The sequence below is a fragment of the Elephas maximus genome, chromosome X (assembly GCF_024166365.1).
Source record: "Elephas maximus indicus isolate mEleMax1 chromosome X, mEleMax1 primary haplotype, whole genome shotgun sequence".
Classification (NCBI taxonomy): domain Eukaryota; kingdom Metazoa; phylum Chordata; class Mammalia; order Proboscidea; family Elephantidae; genus Elephas; species Elephas maximus.
Genome location: NC_064846.1, coordinates 42,292,252 through 42,298,386, shown reverse-complemented (window position 1 = coordinate 42,298,386; position 6,135 = coordinate 42,292,252).

The window sequence follows — 6,135 nt, the reverse complement described above, 5'->3', positions numbered from 1 at the left end:
CCACTTATATTTGATGCAGGCCACATGCTCAAGAAGAATCCCTTTCAACTAACTGGCTACTCACAGCAGATACAACATGGAGGTGATCACATTATATCAAATCTAGTCATGGAAGTGATCACAGTATCATACGACTGACAAATCACTGAGAATCATGGCCCAGCCAAGTTGACACACAACCTTAACCGTTACACCTGTTAACTTTTCCATTTCACTTTCAACCTTTCAGTGTATCTTTCAAACAGCAATACTTGGATATTTTTGTCTCTTACATTTTTAATTCAGTCTGACAATCTAACCAGAACATTAAATCCTTTTACATTCATTGACTAAAGTTATTTTATATTTTTTGTGCATCTTTTTTCCAGATTTTATCACTTCTTAAATAACACCTTCATTAAGATTTAACTCATGCATCATAAATTCCACCCTTTTAAAGTGTACAATTCAGCAGTTTTTCAGTATGGAGTTTCAGTGATTAAGAGCTATGGCTGCTAACCAAAAGGAAGACAGTTCAAATTCACCAGCCACTCCTTGGAAACCTTATGGGACAGTTCTACTCTGTCTTATAGAGTCACTAGGAGTCAGAATCGACTCAACGGCAATGGGTTTGGGGTTTTTTGGTGTCATTTATTTTATTTTCTTAGTGGCTGCATTGGGAGTTAAAATTAACACTTTACCTTAAAACAATCTAATGTGGATGCATACCAACTTAATTTGAACAGTATAAAAAACTTTGCTCCAATATAGTTCTGTTCCTCTCTTAGTCATCTAGTGCTGCTGTAACAGAAATGCCACAAGTGGATGGCTTTAACAAACACAAGTTTATTCTCCCACAGTCTAGTAGGCTAGAAGTCCAAAATCAGGGCATCAGCTCCAGGGAAAGACTTTCTCTGTAGGCTCTGGAGGAAGGTCCTTGTCACCAATCTTCCCCTGGACTAGATGCTTCTCTGTGCAGGAACCCCGGGCCCAAAGGACGTGCTCTGCTCCCAGTGCTGCTTTTTTGGTGGTATGATGTCCATACATCTCTCTGCTCACTTCTCTTTTATATCTCAAAAGAGATTGGCTTAAGACACAATCTAATCTTGTAGATCCTATCAACTTAACTCTCCTTAATCCATCTCATTAACATCATAGTGATAGGATTTACAACACAAAGGAAAATAACACCAGATGACAAAACAGTGGATAATCACGCAATACTGGGAGTCATGACCTAGCCGGTTGACAGATATTTTGGAGGGACACAATTCAACCCATGACAGTTCCCTTTCTCATACTTTGCACTATTCCTGCCATACAAGCCTATCAGCATAGTTTTATGATTATTTCTTTATGCAGTTGTCTTTTAAATCAGACAGGATAAGAAGTTACAAAAATACAAATACACTGACCTTTATGTTTGCCTATGTAGTTACCTTCACCAGTGCTCTTTATTTACTCACATGGATTCAAATTGCTGTCTAGTGTCCCTTCATTTCAGGTTAAAGGACTCTTTATTATTTCTTGTAGGGCAGGTCTGCTCGTGATGAATTTTCAGTTTGCTTGCTTTAATCTGGGAATACTTTAATTTCTCATTCATTTTTGAAGAATAGTTTTACCAGTTATAGAATTCTTGGTTAACAGTATTTTCCCGTCAGAAATTTGAATATGCCATCTCACTGCCTTCTGGCATTCATGCTTTCTGATGAAAAATCATCTGTTAATCTTATTGAGGACCTCTTGTACATAATCATTTTTCACTTATTGATTTCAAAATTCTTTGTCTTTTGACAGTTTGACTATGATTTATCTAGGTGTGGACCTCTTTGAGTTTATCCTACTTGGAGCTTAGAGGATCCTGGATTTGGAGATGGATGCTTTTTTATCAAATTTGGGGAGTTTTCTGCTAGTTTGTTCAAATATTGTATCTTTTCCTTCTTGGACACTCTTTATGTGTAAGTTGGTATCCCTGATGGTGTCCCACAGATCTCTGAGAGTCTGTTCATTTTTCTTTTTACTTTCTGTTCCTTAGGCTGGATACTCTCAATTGACCTGCCTTCCTTTTTACTAATTATTTCTTCTGCCAGCTCTAATCTGCTATTGAGACCCTCTAGCGGACTGCATTTTCAACTGAAATTCTTCTATTTGCTTCTTTTTAAAATAATTTTTCTTACGATAATCCCCTATTTGGTGAGACATCTTATGTTTTCCATTAATTCTTGAGACATCATTTCCTTTAGTTCTTTGCATATTATTTATAATTGCTTATTTAAAGTCTTTGTCCAGTATGGCAAACATCTGAGCTTCACCAGGGAGTTTCGATTCACTATTTTTTCCTGTGTATGGCCTGTATTTTGCAGTCTCTTTGTGTGTTATAATTTTCTTGTTGAAAACTGGGCTTTTGAATTAATATAATGTAATAACTCCGGAAATCAGGCCCCCCCGGGTATCTTGTTGTCACAGTTTGTATGTTGATGCTGCTTGTTTAGTGATTGTTTAGTAACTTCCCTGTATTAATTGGACCCAGTTCTTCCACATGGAAGGTGAGAATTCTATCACTGAACTGCCACTCCCCCTCAAAATACTTTAAAGAAAATAAAAATACAAAATACTATTAATCAGAGCATAAAGCACACTTCTTAAAACCATGAAGAAAATCCTCAATCCCTTAATAAAGCAGGACACTGAATCAATCTATATTTTGTATTAAGATCCCCAGGTGATACATATGCATATTAAAGTTTGAGAGTACTGTCCTAAGATATAATTTTAACTACTACTTTATAAATTATACAGCATTGCTTTTTATCTCTTTATATTATAAATGACTGAGATATTTGAACAAAGTTTCAGAAAATTTAATTTGCTCTCTGAAAAACCAATTTCTGTTTATGTATTTACATATGTACATACCTAATATATTTCTCACCTTCAGGTAGATATTTGAACATTTCTAAAGTACTTATTAATGGAGTAAACATGAATTTTTTTCCTAACCTGAATAAGGCAATCAAAATTACATATTTGAGAAACCAAGATAATATTAGGTAATACTTTTTTTAATTTAAAAACTATCAGATTTTGAAGAATCTTTTCTCTCTTCATTCTAGTAACATTCAAAGGATTCAACCAGCAAATTTCCATCCTAAACAACTTATGTCAGAAATCTCCTAACTTCTAGTTTTCCAGTGCAGTAAGACTCTCAAATCTCTTTGGTTTGCCAAAACAGTTGCAGCCTTGCATTAAAACACGCATACACACACACAACTGGAGCTATTTAATCACTATAAGCATAGGGATATTTTCATGTTTTAAAATGCAGGAATAGGAAAGTTTATACATTAATAAGCAGATGGCTTTTAATGTTTCCCAATTCCAAAAGATATGGGAAAATTTCCAAATTATTCTAATACACTGTAGTTTATCAAAGGGAACCCAATACTTGGGAGTTTCAGGACTCTGGGATAGGTTCCTGAGTACTCTTAGACCATTTCAAGCAGAATATCAAACTTGTGGGTAATTACTAAAGTGGAGAACAAGCTTAGTACAATTACCAAAAGGCAGTTCAAAACTCTGTGATACAAAGTAGCTTTCAAACAATTCATGCCAAGTATTTTCCTTACTTAAGTATATCTTTAAATATGATACTTTAGGGTGATTAACTATCAAACAGGGAGCAATGTTATCTTATTAACATTTATCTAAATGACTTTGTACATTTAGGATGTATCACAATCATGAATATATTAATAGCTATCTAAATAAAATATGTGGACTTTTAAAAAATTAGACTTGAAAATGAATGACCAAAATCTTTATCAAAAAGCTTGTCAATTCAATATCTTGCACTAAAATCTACAATAAAAAATACTCACCATTTGACTTATCCTACCCTGTATTTTGTGTAAGGTTTAGCTTACATTTATATAGTTTGCATCATATACAAGTGACATCATTTCGTGACACCTAGGAAATTACTGGAGCCCTGGTGGCACAATGGTTAAGAGCTCGGCTGCTGACCAAAAGGTCAGCAGTTCGAATGTACCAGCTGCTCCTTGGAAAGAAATCCTATGGGGCAGTTCTAACCTCCTATAGGGTCTCTATGAGTCGGAACCGACTCAATGGCAATGGGTTTGGTTTAGTCTTGGGTTTAGGAAATTACTGGTTTTTAGGGGAAGCATTATCTACTGAAAATAACAGGGTATAAAGAGAACCGGATTCAAAACTACTTACTTTGAATATTCTCTGGCAATTTGACTATTTTTCCACACTAGGAAACCCTGGTGGCGTAGTGGTTAAGTGCTACAGCTGCTAACCAAAGGGTTGGCAGTTCAAATCCGCCAGGCACTCCATGGAAACTCTATGGGGAAGTTCTATTCTGTTTTATAGGGTCGCTATGAGTCGGAATCAACTCGACGACACTGAGTTTGTTTTTTTTGTTTTGGTTTTAGGGAACAGATGGAAACCCTGATAGCATAGTGGTTAAGTGCTACGGCTGCTAACCAGAAGGTTGGCATTCGAATTCACCAGGTACTCCTTGAAAAGTCTATGGGGCAGATCTACTCTGTCCTATAGGGTTGCTATGAGTGGGAATCGACTTGATGGCAATGGGTTTGGGTTTGCTTTGGTATAGGGAATAGACACAGGCTATCACATACCAGTGGAAACCTTGGTGGTGTAGTGGTTAAGTGCTATAGCTCCTAACCAAGAGTTCAGCAGTTCAAATCTGCCAGGCACTCCTTGGAAACTCTATGGGGCAATTCTACTCTGTTCTCTAGGGTCGCTATGAGTCGGAATTGACTCGACGGCAGTGGGTTTGGTTTGGTTATCACATACCAACAAAGAACCAACGGTGTGATGTTGAGAGAGGAAGAGGAGAGGAAGAAAAGAAACCCTTTAATTTTTTTGTTCAATTTTATCCACAGTTTCCATCGGTAATATACATTTAGTGTTCCATTTCTTTTTAGATGCATCAGAAAATCAATTATGATAGATCTGTGACCAATACAAACATTTCTGAATTCTTAAAAAAATTCAGTTAGAAAAGTCATTAAACTAGCATTCTGTAAAGATAATTATTAAGCAAACAGTAATGCATTTTTACTCCTTATTTCAACTCGAACATATCCAGAATCACTTATTCTGTCTTGTGCCATACAGTGATAAAATTTAACAGAATTAGCTATTTACTGTATATTTTAGGGCCTAATAAAATATTTTAGTTCAATTATTCAACCCTCAATAAATCACAAATCCAATTCAAGTAATGATAATCATTCTTAATTCAATAATTGATGAAGTAAATATAAAATAACCAAAAAACACTTTATACTGAAAAACTACTAAAAGAAATACATCAGAGCCTTGGTATAACATTGTCATTGGGGACTAAGCTGTGAAACTGCCTTAGAGGTGATGTTGCACTATATAGTAAGTAAACAGCAACAGTATGCATCTCAGATGAACCCATCTTAAATGAAAATTTGTTTTGCAGTAAAGAATGCTACAAGTGAGGTTCTGGTGTATTTTCTCCTTAAAGTAATAATTAACTGACTATTAATTGAAATGCAATAAGGAAATGGCCTACAAATTCACCAATATTTCAATGACATAAAAGACTTGTAAAATATTTAACATCTAGATTGATTAACAAGAGGACTTTTATAGTATAACTATGAAAGCAGGATGAATGATTGCTATAGCTTTAATGGTCACTTTATTTGTAACACTGTCAAGTTTCTACATTAAAAACTAATTGAAGTATTTAGTTGCCATTTCTTACCTATATTACCCAAGTTTTCACAAGGAATATTGATTATGTCAATGAGGTTTTCTCAGATCCAACTTAAAAATAACCAATTAGTTAAAAATATTTAAATTAACAAATTTCTAAAAATTTAATTTTTAAACCTTACAATCATAAGAAGCTTTTATTCTTTAGAAACTCCAATTTGACCTTTGGGGAATATAAGGAACACTCCTGTATTCCAAAGCCAGAATTCAATTAGATGGCTTCATGCCAATTAACCAAAAAAAGTAAGAGTTGTTCCTAAACCAACCCTTACTATACCATTTGGCACACCAGTTTCTGCCTTTTATATATACCCTTTGAAATACTCAGGTCAACAATTTTAATAAGTTGCATTCATATTA